At 34.9% G+C, this 14452-nt stretch overlaps 1 long non-coding RNA gene across 2 annotated transcripts in view; it reads right to left on the minus strand.

Moving 5' to 3' along the window:
• Positions 1–281, minus strand: part of LOC107078640 (uncharacterized) — a 45903-nt gene extending 45622 nt beyond the window's left edge. The window contains exon 1 of one of the 2 annotated variants that reach the window (XR_011190654.1): positions 223–281. This is a non-coding gene — a long non-coding RNA (uncharacterized lncRNA). The remainder of the gene's footprint in view (positions 1–222) is intronic. The other variant, XR_011190653.1, reaches the window with a different exon arrangement.
• Between the last annotated feature and the right edge of the window lie 14171 nt (positions 282–14452).

Genomic DNA, 14452 nt, shown 5'->3' on the forward strand with positions numbered 1-14452 from the left:
GGCAAATGGAACATGCTAGGACAGGGGTGGCAGAAGTTAATAGAGCTTGTTTTTCTAAAACACCAGAGTGCATCAGCTCTCACCAATTTACCCTGTTTGTTTCTCAGCCTGCAGGTGCACACACACGTTGTGGAAAGGAGAAGAAACTACTAGTAGAGAACATTATGTTTAGCAAAATGGCACTAAAGAAACAAAGCATAGTGTAAAATGCCACTAGCTTACCTCTTAACAGCACTGCATGAGAGGAGAAGCCAGTGCCTATTTGTTTGGAGGGGTCCTCAGAAAGGTCAAAAGGTTGCAAACACATAGGAGACTGGTTATATGCCTGAAACTTCTCTAGTAGAACATACCATTGCTGGAATGCTGAGTGGGGAGGTTATCAGAGCCTAATGCTATTACTAAAGTGGCAACCAGGTATAGAAGACCTAATGAATGTCTGTCCCGTGTATTAAGAGTTTCATGTATAGTGTGTCCACGTAGTCCTGACTACTGTGTTATGTGTTGTTTGTCTTGTGAATGTTATGTTTTACACCTAGTGTATCCATAATGGTGCAGCCTAAATCCTATTTTAAGGGTGTGGTAAGCACTGAGGTTTGTTGGGAGGCAGGAATCAGTTGTGGTGAGTTAGGAGTTTAAAAATAAGAGTAAGGTGTGAGTGGAGTTTATAAAAAGGTTGTTCCTTTATTCATTTTTTTTTAGTATTTGAGAAGAGACTCAATGAGTGTTTATGTGGCCAGCTTTAAAACTTCAATAAAACTGGCCTTTTGGTTTGTCTGGGTGTTGACTTGCCATCTTGTATTATTTTCTCTCTGTGAACAAAACGTCCTATGGCCAACACTACCCACACAGAAGGTGTTTGTGTAACAATCAAATACACAGAAATTGTTAAGATATTGTTTAACGATATGAAGTCAGGATTGAAGTCAAATTGCCAGCACCATTTCAGAATTCATTTCACACTTAGAGCAAGATGTCAAATCTTCCCTTTTTTGGACACAACAGTCCTGACTGTTACTACCTGCAATTAGTTTTTCCCCCTCCAAAATCAGTGTCCCCTTCTGGGGAGCAGCAGAACTAATTGGGTTACTCACTCATTTAGTAAACTGGAATATGTTTCTCTCTAGCTAGAATTCTAAAACTGAGTATGAAATAGTGCACTGTCAGGATTTGATCCAGATGACCCCCGTTACATTTTCATCAGAGCTGCAATTGTCTTGTGTTGATAAATAACTGCCAAGAGTAAGAACCATGAAGAGTTTACATCATAATCGGGCTTATAAGTGGCACTGTTAATAAATTAATTTCAAAGGTTTTGTTGAGCAGACTGGTTTGATATTCCCACTTGTAGTACACTATTTGGTTGAGTGAAAAAAAAAAACAGACTAAAACAACAGTCAAGTGTTTTTGCTCCTCAAATGGGGTTTTGCCCTAAGACTGGAAAACTACTGCTTTAATCAATAAGAACATGCAAAAATGCAGGAAGAAAAAAATAGTCTCTGATAAGATGCAGCAGGGGTCAACAACCTACAGCACATTTGCTATTGGTATACAAAGAAATGTTTCACAGCACATAAAGTCAAATGAATCATAAAGAAATTAAGTTTAAAAAATTAAAAAAAAAACAAATGTTATTGTTCTGTTATTTTCTAAAATATGCTATCCAATGAAAGTTTATTTGCTACATTAATGTTAGTGGGAGTACACCCTATTGTCTTCACAGGAAAGCTTGCAATCCATACCACTAATAACATTTTTAACATATAAGTGTAAAGTTACACGTCTTGAACACAATTGTTAGATTTTGAGAGATTGAGAGATGAATATGGATTTGTTCAATATAAAAGAAGGATTGTGCATGCTGTATGTTGTTAGAGTGTCGTTAGTTGTACAAGTGTCCAATGAAAAAAAATTGATCCAAAAAAAATGAACTCAATCCAAAGGCAAGGAATGGAAAACAAAGCAGCATCTTTACTAATTTCTGTGTAAGTAAAAATCATACCACAGAAGCAAGTAACAAAATCACACAATGTGTTGAGAAACACGGAAAGCCATTTACAGATATAACATACAGTATATAAAAGAGGCTTTTCTTAGTTGTTCGGGTGTTTTGTTTAATGGTTTACCCAGCAAATGTTGAGCATCTCTAGAATTAAGGACTTACCTGGGTCTGCTACATCAGTGGAGTGATGCACAAGTGAAATGGATGAAAATGTTAATAAACAGACATTGGAGATAAAAGATGTACAAGATTAAATGTTGCATTTGATGAGTGTATGGATATAAATGACATACTGTGATTAGCAATTTTTAACCGATGCTGTCTAAAACCCATGCATAGGACAACTACAGGGAAAGAAATAATTAAGAAATTTTTAATCATTTTGAGGAAAGAGGAATTAACATCAAGAAAATATTTTATGTGATGACTGAAGGTGCCCCTGCTATGATCAGAAAACAGAAGGGATTTGAAAAGATCATTGGAGATCACATTTGTCACCCCATGGTAAATTTTCACTGTGTTATCCAACAGGAATAGCTTTGTGCCAAGATTTTGAATTAAGAGCTTCCACAGTGGTGAAATTATTGAATTTTCTTGTTACTCGATCTATAGTACCTTCACACTGTTTCAAACTCATGGATGTCGGAAGGGCAAGCCATGGAATGACAAGGAGAGCAATACAGACCCTATGTGTAGTGGTAAAAGGGGCAACGCGGGGGTTAGACCAGGCTTAGGGGATCAGATGATGTCAGTAAGAAACCTATGCCCTCAGGCCATGGACAGGAGTGACCTGGTGCCAGGCGGGTTTCAGGACATCCGTACCTCAATGCTGAGCGAGGAGCAGAGCAGACACAGGAAGTACAGTAAAAAAGCTACACAAGAAGATGCACCAGAAAGGCATGAAAAATCACAGGGAACTAGGAACAGGACAGAAGTAGAGCGCCCTCTAGGTGTATTGGGCATGAGACAAACTCTGCTTCAGGTAATGGACATTGTGTACAAGGACATTCGGCTTCACAGCACTGTTAGTTGGCTAAACCATGGGAAGGTTTGGCACGCTTTGTGCGTGTGTACACGATGAACAATGGGTTGCTAAACTTATGTTTCTAGCAGACATTGGTAAGCATCAATGTCTGTATCTCAGGACATTGACACCTCAACTTTCTGCTACTGTATTTCCAAAACCTTAAAGAACTTTCAAAACATTGCTGAGTTTGGAGTGTACATGTGAGAACTGGCATCAGAATTTTCGATCGGATTTCACAATTTCCAATGTTTTAGCCCAATGTTTTCTTTTCTGATTAAACAAGACAGCTTTGATCCTAGCAGCATGGATTTTTCAGTGTTTCAGTGGGTGGGTGTTGAGGATTGTGAAATATAGCTAACGAATTACAGTGCTGAGACTTACAAAACTCAAAGTTCTGCGATCTGTGAAACATGAAGCTACTGAAAGTGATCACAGCATCTCTATTCCGACCTGTTGGAAGTCCCTGCCAGTGAAATTTGACTTTTTGAAGAAAGTGTCATTTTTACTGCTCTCAACATTGGGATCATCATACCACTGTGAACAGGTATTTCACACATGAAGTCAGTTCTTAGTCCCCCCCCCCCATAGCTGGTTAACAAGTTAACATTCAGAGGCTTGCAAAGTGTCAGGCTATAAGCCTAAGATGGGAAAATTCAGCAAAGGGAAACAAATGGTAAGGATCACACTAAATGGTGACATAAGACATGCATATTAACTTATTAATTGTAGATATTATTATATTTAAATATTAATATTTTATTTATCAAAATGTTAGTAGGGCTACTATTGACATTATAAAGTATCAATGACATGCAAATATGTCAAAATTAGTGCATGAGCTAACTCTTGGCACAGCCCGTCTGAAACGTTGCCGACCTCTGGGATACAGTATCACCAATTGCTCTTGTCAGCCACATGGGGAAAGGTTTCTAAGAAATTGTATTGGAGGAAAAAAGAGTCTAAATTTAAATGGAACATACTTTACTCATGTTGATGTAATACGTTTTTGCTTTTATACAGTATATACTCCAATTAAACATCGTCTTTGTTCTTACTTTTTATCATGCTGATAATGCCCCAGTTTGTTCAAGAGATCTGTTCAGTATATTTAACAAAAGCAGTAAACATAATTCTTAGTTTTATATTAAATTCTTATTAATCATTTAAATTAAAAATTTCATTGTTTTTACATCACTCCCAAAAATGGTGAAGCAACACAGAAGTATACAAATGGCATTGTTCAGTGACAGCTCATTTTGTTACAAAGTTGCTCTGTTCAAACCTATTCATGAGGTTCTTCTCCAAATCATAATATTATATAATACTATTTATATTTCCAAGCATAAATGCTGCATAACACAAAAAGGTGTCTGACTAAGAACCTTACCATTATGAGAATAAGATTGATATAGAGTAGTTTAAGAGAAGCACAGAGATTTATATGTGTTAAATTTTGATGGAACACAGAAAGTAACAGAAGACACAACAGACAGATGATAAACCATGAACATATGCTGCTATACATATGGAAAAAAGAAATATATGAAGCCTAATAGAACTGACTTATTAACACACAATTATTTAGTGATTCTTATTTCTTCTTAGTACTATTAATCTTAATACATATGACTTATGGATAGACAGCTTTGAGTCATCATATATCATACATTCAAATATCTATTTGGCTGAACCTTTAAAAGGTGCTACATGTCATCTGGAATTCATAAACACTGTGTGGTGCTTAGCACTAGGTTGAACAGAATGCATCCCCCACAATCCCTTAACTAATATGCAGCACACTTTCACCACAAGGACTGAAGTGAAGATTCTGTGACAGAAATGCCTGTCATTAACATCTCCTGTTTTCACTTACAGCAAGGTTTTTAAATGCCTCTCAAGTAATAAAACAGTTTTAGGATTAATGGTCAGCACGATGGCATTTGAAACATCATGTCACAGCCAAGTAAATCTGCCAGTCACACAAGCTCCATGTAAGCTGTCAAAAAAAAAGTCAGTCAGACAGACTGGTGCAGGACAGTTTGGAAAGATTATAAGATGATCAAATTTTCAGGTCAAGTTACTATGTTGAGGCACACTACTTTTTTAGCCACAGATATGGAAGCATATTTTCTATATTGCCAGATCACTACATTTCATTTTCTTTCATACGCTGTTCACAAATTCTGAGTTTTTTTGCTTAGTGTAAGAAGTATTACATTATTTATCAATACATCAATGCATTGATACAGCAACAAGTATGGAAAGATGGAAGATTTCTCTCTGAGATCTACAGAGGTCAGCAGCTCCAAACTGTCCAAAACTGTCCCAAAAAAGTCTTAAGGTTTCTGAATAATCTACTTAAACTGCTGTCCACTCAGAGGCTACCATATTGATATTTCTATGTCTAAAAGTAAAATATTAAATTATTAGTCTCATTTGTTACTATTTTGCTTTATTCAAAGGACTATACGGGTGACGAAAAAGTTGTATTTATTTCTGTGGTGCAAAATTTGGAAATGATTCCTAAAGCATTGTAAACTGACACTTTTTGTCCTTATGCAGATTTTTGGATAAACAATTTTACTGCATTTGCTGTATTTTACTGCATATTTTAAGTGTGCATTATTCGTTAATCACTGGAGCTCAACGGAAGCCTAAAATAGCATAAAATAAAAAAAATAATATTCTAGCTCCATTAATTAATACTCTTTGTAACTCATACCTCTTCATACATTATGTAAAATTAGTAAATAACATGATATTAATTGTTTAATGACGCCTTTAAAATATGCAAAAGATTGATGATTTATCACAATTACATACACTGGATACAAGTTAAGATGTTCTACTAGCTATTAATTAGCAAATGACTTCAAGGTGTGGACTTCTTAAATGCAATTTTATTAAGAAAAATGAGTTTCTTTAAAGACACCTGGGCTGCTTACAGTATGTTGTATAATTGGTATTTCTAATAAAGTAAAGCAGAATTAAAAATGTTTAACTAGAAGAATCTTAAAAATCATCTTGTCTATAATGTACTATCACATTTGTGTTAACAAATACAAATTTAATTTCCTTCAATTAAAAGGAAGTGCTTATTTTCTTCTATGTTATATTTGTATTGTATGTCTACTTATTGCATTTAATATATTATATAAATTGAAATTAATTAATAAAGTGTTATAAAAATTAACAAATCTTACATCAATTGTTTTATAACGTTTCGCCAAAGTTTTAATAAAATTACCACTAAATAGTTATTATGGAAGTTTAAACATTTGTGGAAGTCTTGTATCATCTTACAAAATACAAGGCATCTTTTTCAAGGTTTTTGAAAGCCAAGATTTTCTTAAAATGGAAATTTCAAATTTAGTTTTCTAGTAAAGAAAATGACTGGATATATTATGCATGGCTAAATGCGGGTATGCTGTATAATCTACCTTCTTGTAATCAAGTGGAAAAAGTATGTTTACTTATATACCCATAATTCTATGAAGAGTGCGTAATGTGAAGGCATGTGGTAAACAAACACCAACATTATATATTTTTTCTGAATATCTTGCCAACACCTGCAAGGCATCAACTTTTTTTTAATTGCTTTGAAGAGGTTAACAACATCAGTATAGGTTACTTGCACACTGAACTGACTGGTGAACTATGATAAACTGTATCAACAGTGGAGACTGAAAAATTACTCTTGATTTTATTCTGTAACCGATTGTAAGAACAGTGCAGCTTGAAGATGATGTCATATAACATGACAGAGGCTCAATAACTTGTTTCATGTGTGCAATGTATTGAATGCCTGAATTAATAAATGTGATGATAGGTTGCTATACTGTAAGCCACACATGCAGTTCAATATTAAGCGTTTCAAAACCTGATATTTTGTACAATAAATAAACCGCAAGGAAGCTGACACACACTAATCATCCTTTACCATTTAAGTTTTTTCATTTCTTTTTGAAAGAGAAAACAGGTCCTTGACTTATTATTGTAACATCATGTTTAGTTTAATAATTGCATTTCACAACACCTCAGAAAGATGAATACCCCGATGGGACTTTGCAAATGAAGCGGCAATTTACATTCAATACTTTCAATACTTTCACTGTGCTCTTTTTTTCTTGAAAACACACTCTGGTCCAGTTAAAAGTTAATTTATTTTTGTTTACCCAATTTTCCAGCTTGGTTAATAGAGCATTTCACTTGGCAACCACAATGCTTTAAAGTTTCAGAGCAAGTTTGATATAAATTTCCTTAAAAATATTACAAAATTTAAACGTGGGGGCTGGTGGAGTCAGAGTGTCTGCAGGATGTAATTTGACATGCTGGTTATTCTGAGTCCAATCTGGAGCTGACACAAAAGCTCCATTTAATGTGCTGCCAATCACTGGAATATACTACCGTAATATTTGTATTATAAAATGCCATACAATTTTTATTTGTTATTTTTGCTGCCAGGACATTAAAAGGACTTAAAAGGCCAACATAATGGCAATTTCTTTTAAACAATTTCCCATTCTTTCCCATTCAGAATTTTGACTACCAAATGATATACTGCTGCAGTGCCATGTATTAAACATTTTTCTCTCCAGATGAAATCTGTTTGAGTGAGTGGAAGTAGTCTCACAAAAGGCTGGATATATGTATCCTGGTACATACAGTACAAAGCATTAAGCGGTTTATATAAAAACAACATGATTTTGTTTAATGTTGGCAACTTCAATTTAAAAGTGGCTGTGATTAATATAATATTACAGATGAACAGGACTTTCCAGAAATGAAATTCTGTATTTGGTTTGTAAATAAATCGTACTAATGAAAGTTATTTCAATGTTAATCAAACGGCCATTTATTGATAGTCTTGTCTGCTCTTGAATAAGAGTAAGTATGGGTGTCAAACACCCCTTCACAGAAGTTTTGCATCCTCTCTATCCAGCTGCTCCATTTTTCATTATATGTAGTAGGAGTTCTTATAGAACCCATTCTCATATCAAAACCATTTTTTCCCACATGCAGTCATGTAGGCTCAAACATCTGTCTCAGATTGTTCACTCACTAAACCAGACAGTGCTGGAGAGTAAGTCCAAAGTTACTGAATGGAGTACTCTATATGTACAGTATACTGTATGTGCAGAGGTCTGAGTCAGGAGTGACATCCATCACACAAGGTGCAAAGGAACAATTACAGGTTAGGACTGGATCTCGACCAGTTCTTGCTTCATAATTAACCTTTGCATGGGGGGAGGATGATAAAAGGAGAAAATAATACATATGTACCCAATATAAATCACATTAAAAAAATATATATATATACTGTATATTATTGAGTATATTGAGCTAAATGCTACCTTGCTGCTATTGGAAATTGTGCAAAGGTTATCTGTGCAGTATTAAATATCTTGCTTACTTTTAAGTATAGGGAAAAATAAATAATAAAACCTGAGTACTCTTTTTGTTTGAATATGTGTAGAGGACTGAAATTATGAAATGTGACCTTATTCCTGGGGGAAGATTTCTTCCATGAAAGAAGGAATTTAGGAATTGTGGAATTTAGAGAAACTGGGTATAATCTTAGATACTGGTTACTTTCAAGAAGTGGCTGGATGAGATTCTTAGATCAATTTACTTCTACATACTAGATGAGCCAAATGTCCTCCTTTCATTTTTAATCCTTTTATGTTCTTAATAAGCTAGAGATTTAGAGAGGCCTACAAAATTTACTGGATAGTAGCCCTTAAGGGCCTAAATTGGGTACCCCCAGATTAGCCAAACAACACATTAGACAGCAATGTCTTCATTACAGTGCAGTTAGGATGCCATAGAAGGACAAAGGTTTTATTCTCATATTTTATTTTTTTATATTTTGTCGACTTTTGAATTTATGTAGCACCTAAATAATGCAATCAAAAAAACCCTTTCAGGATCTCTTGCTTCATGCAAAGTTAGAAAGTCAAAGGTATTTGTAATACAAACACTAAGTCATCTTTGTTACTAATCCTAAAAAAATAATTGCCAAATTTGTTATATGGTATAACACATATTTGTTGATAAGAAAAAAATGGTTTGGAATTCTTCAATTGCACTACAGTAAATGTCTTGGAAAGGATGGGCAGGTGAGACCATAAATGCTGTCATGCTACTCTTTTATTTTTGACTTTCACATCTCCTTACATTTTTAAAGTAGTATCTGTTTCTATTTGTTTTTACATTTCTTAACTGTTATTTTTAATAATTGGTAATATTAATAATGACACATAAGCTTTTAATATATTTCTGCAATTAGAGTAAAACAATCTACCTAAAATACCAGGCCAGAAAGCATAATTTATGAGTCTAGAGATTTTTATAAAAATCTTCTGAAGGGAAAAAAAACAGCTGACATTATTTTGTGATTATTTTGCACACTGTGGAGTCTTAGACATAAGGAAAATAAACTTAACATTAATAAAGAAATGGTATATTGAGTAAATTGTTATTAAAAAAAACTGTATATGTTACTGTACAACCTAGGCTCATTAATGATTTTACTCCATTAATTGTAAGGGTAATTAGAGACTACAGGGATAGTTAATGAATTAATGAAGATTCTTTAATTTTCCACAGTAACAATTTTCCACTGTACTGAAACAATTTGTTAAACATATTATTTTAAAAGGGATCAAAATCCTGACAGTTGAAAATCTTGATCCTTGATGAGTCTTGTGTAGTTTACATCCAGAAAAAAGAAAAAAAAATGTAAAGCCTAAATTGTTCATATACTGTACTGTACGTAAAAAAATACACATTGTCAGAATCAGTACTGTGAAAACTTGGTAGTTGGAAACTGAGTCAATCACCTGGCATGAGGATTATAACATTAACAAGTTTATATTTTGCCCACATCTTTTGAAAGGATTCAATTTTCCTAATCTTGTTTAGCTTTAGAGCACATAGCTTTGAGGTATTTAGACATCCTTTTCTCAAATGTGCTTCCTTTGTGTATATTTGCATATCTACATTTTCACTGGCAATTCAGGGAAGTTGCTGCTTTGGCCTTCATGGAGCTAGACTGAGAAGCTTTCCTGGGTCTACCTAGTGGCTTAATATATGTTTGATGTGTACAGATAACCACCTGCTCTTTTCAGATTTACAAAAATGCTAAACTACCTCTTGATCCTAATAGGATAGAATTCAAGTCTTATAAGGCATATCCTCTGAAGTGGGAAAGACGTTATTTTCATTGCTTCCTATAGTCACATTTAACTTGGATCTAAAGAAAAGATCCAAGTCAGAAAAAATTGCACAAGTCTGTAGAAAAGATATTTAGACTGAGGAATACATGATACCAGTGTTATGGTGACAGTGTCATGTTATGAAAATCGTATATATTTAAAAAATATATAATAATTCTGATTTTGGATATTGATAAGATATTGTTTTACATTATTTGGATCATTTATGACAGATCATGAAGATCATTAAGAAAGGAACAAAACTTCACTACTTACTAAGAGAAATAATGCCTTAGTGTGGTGGTGTGAAAAATGCTAACGATGTGTTGAAGGCTGCACAGATTTACTGTGGTTCAGGTGGATTCCACAGCGGTAGGAATTAAGCAGTTTAATTTTGTTTACATCAAAATACACACATATTTTATTCAGTAACTGCTGCAAACATTAAATTGCTGCAGACCTCATAAAATGAATCCTCACCATACAATATAATACATATAATTGTTTTACATATACATATAATTATCTTAAACTGATACGATTTTCTATAATGTACATCACTACAAATTAATTACATTTGTGTGACATTCAACAGAGTTTCCACGGTTGTTAAAACATCTTCACAAATCAGTTTGGTGGTTCACAACACAAAATACACTAGTTTAATTAATACTATTTAAGGGCATATTATTGCTGTTATGGGCAGCATAGTAGTGCAATGGTTAGCATTGCTGCCCCGTAGCGCTAGGGCCCTGGTTAAATTTTTGGGCTGCTATTTGCAAGATGTTTGTATGTTTTTTATTCTCATCACTTCTTCAGGCAAAATACTACTGCCATGTGGGTTTTATATTTAATTGCTATCATCCAAACAATTAAACACTTCCTGAGTGGTGGTTGATTGTGTGTTCAGAGATACTTCTAAGCTGTCTGAGAAAATCATTCTTCACCATTCCTTCAGACAACATCCACTTTAAAGATTTCAAGATCTGTAAATTAATGGTAATTGTTTAGGCTAATACCAAAAAATAAGCAACACAATGGTCCACTTAAACCAACCACATATAATACACTCATTTACAGCACATTCAACTGCTTATTACATGAGTAACCAAAAGATGTCGATTTAGAAGCGGTCTTCTGCACTTCTTTAACTGTTTGGTGCCTTTTACACCTGTATAATATCTTCATCTGCTAAGTACATATACCTCACTTGATAATTAATAAAAATAATAGTAATTAATAATGAGTTCTCAGCTCTTTCTGTATTTTGGAATTTACCTTTTTCTCCTTGGCTTCCAAGTTATTTTTTGCCTCATCTGATAGGAAAGTGTCAAGACACAGCCTCCTTTCCAGGGTTTATCCCTGATCTGTTCCAGTCCCTGGAATCCCTGACAGAACAGTAGCTGGTTTGCCATTTCCCTTCCTCACTCCTTCATCTTCTGGTTCTTCTGCAGCTAGAGGCCTTATCTGGCTAATGCCTTATTCCTCCATGTGCTAACACCTCCAATTAGCTCTGGCCCAGCAAACCATGTAACTGGGCTATAAACCACGTGCTGTAAACTTCACACTTCTTACATATAGTGCTTTGCTTTAAAATTATTTATCTCTTTAACCTACCAAAAATTGTTTAAAATACTTCAATTACCTTCTTGAACACCATTAGTCAAGTCCATTTCTTTAACTGTTGTCAAAAAAGGAACTTATAATTCTGCTGCTCAGTTTGATAGTAGTCTTGAATTATTCACATTTTAACACTGTACAAAAATTGTACAATATCATGCTATCTGCATAGTTTAGATTTCCCGAGGTTAAAATGTGTTCTGCATTTCTGAATATGACATTAAAAAATTGCTGTAAAAAACTGCTGTACTCAGTATAAATGAATTGCAACTGTATGCAATTCACTGTATGCAAAGGGTGACACAGAGGTTGGCAATACTGCCTCAGCACTGGGACCCTGGATTTCATTACTGGGGTGCTATTGACATGTAATGTTCTCTCTGTCTCTGTGTTTGTGTGGGTTTCCTCAGGGTGCTCTGGTCTCCTCCCACAATTCAAAGATATACTGGTACAGTAGGTTAATTGACTTCGATGAGAACTGGCACTGGTATGAATGTGTGTGTGTTTGTGTCTGCGCATCCTGTGATGGATTAACGTTGTGACAAGGGTGTATCCTACTTTGCGCCCATTGCTTCTCGGGTTAGGCCCTGGTTCCACCATGACTCTGAACTGGATGAAGCAGTTAGAAAATGGAACAGATGGAATAAGTCTGGCTAAAGTTAAATTATGTTGTGGATGCTGTCACATGGACTAAGTAAAATTGTTTAAATACCATTTCCAAAATTAATGTTGGGGTGTGCACAGGGCCCATATCTCTTCTTGTCAGCTAATATCAGAGTGCTGACCTAGCGATGAAAATTGAAGCCACACAACACCTTTTCCATCTGCAAATTGCTTTGGTGTGGATAGGATTGTTTATTGCTATATTTCACAATATGCATAATGTTAAGACAGTTATTAAAGGCACTTAGAGTGGTTTGAAAAGCTTTAAGACCTCTCTATAAACAATTGTGTAAATATTTAGAAGAAATCACATGGCCTTGGCCCAACCTGGGTCTAATTATTGATAAAGCACTGAGATGGCATGATATGGGCTACAGTGACATTCAGATTCCTTAAAACCAGGACTAAAAAAGGAATGGTACAGTTGAGGAAGCAATATCCTGATATAACAGTTGTGAAACAAACAAAAAGGAAAATGTATTTTCTAGAACCATCCTTCCGTGGTCATACAAAAAGAAACGGAGACTAGACAAACTGGTCTTTCTATTAACTTGTGGTGAACTTTGGGATGACTCATATTCACTGGATGAACTGTTTGTGTGCCTTCTGTAATGCGTCTTGTTTTATCCTTGGAATGCCTCAGAAGTGTATATTTCTAGTGTGATGATTTAGCAGTTTTATATTGGTGTAATAAAAAGGATAATGTGGTATTTCACAGTGTATCACTACATTTGGGAAATTTCAATGATTAAAGATTTTATTATAACAAATACCTGTGCTCCACCTTCTCCTCCCTTGAAATGTGAGGTTTTCCATGTAATATGATTTGTTTGTCTTCTTTTAAATAAAATAAGTGTCATGGCCACATTTAAAAACGTCTTTCAATAATTAAAATGAGAAGGGATTTATAAGGCCATTTTTAAACTCAGAATCCTAAGAGTATCAACACTATTTTTCAAATAATTCCAAATATAGCATTAAAGGTCTTTTGTTTTGGGAGTCCCCCAGTGGCTGGAGATGTAAAAACACTGCAATAATTGAAATAAATCCACTTTGACACTCCTCACCAAAGTGCAGTGACTACTGTAGCAGGAAGTGCAGTCAGGTCACAAGGAGGCCAACTAATATACCAATTGACTAGGTCAAGACTTTTAAATAAGGCTTCTAGGGAGCCCAGGTGTCTTCTGTTCATGAGGCCCCCAGGAGCAAATAAAAACATGTGCAGGTACCACTCAGACATGGTCTCTGCCATGACATTTAATCTTTCTTTACAAAGTACCACCTCAAGTTAAACAAAGTTTCCTGCAATAACATGAAACCCATAGGTACAGGACATAAACTTAAAGCAGTTTATTTTCCTAGAATCTAGGACGTACGCAAGTGTAACAATAAGATAAAAAACTTAAATGGATGTTCCACCAAGCATTTTCATTTAACAGCAAAATAAAATGTTATATGGGGTATGAAAGCTCCCAATCTGTGCAGGAACTCTTAACTTATTTCAGTGGTATTTATGCCATGCCATAAGAGGTTGATAAGAATGTAATAAATGAAACTCACAGAGATAATCCCAGCAATACATTAAGGAGTCATTTCTGTTAAGATCATATCCCATCCTGCACTACCCATGCAAATCTGTCCAGAATGTAAGCATGAACCTAACTACAAACTTCATGCGTCTGTTCTGAGAAATCATTGGTTTATTCTTGCGAAAGCTGAGTTATTTTGTATTGTAAGAGTGTCCTGCTATCCCACATGCATGGGTGCAAATTTCTTCCACACAGTCTCTGTTTGCTCACACAGGCTTAAGGGCAGCACCAGTTTAAAATCATGTTTTGTTTCTACTGTGCATGATCCCAACACTACGAGTTGTACCTTAAAAAGCCATCTTTCAGATGAGACGTTAAAACGAGGGCCTGACTCTCA

This window comes from Lepisosteus oculatus, chromosome 10 (assembly GCF_040954835.1).
Source record: "Lepisosteus oculatus isolate fLepOcu1 chromosome 10, fLepOcu1.hap2, whole genome shotgun sequence".
Lineage (NCBI taxonomy): Eukaryota > Metazoa > Chordata > Actinopteri > Semionotiformes > Lepisosteidae > Lepisosteus > Lepisosteus oculatus.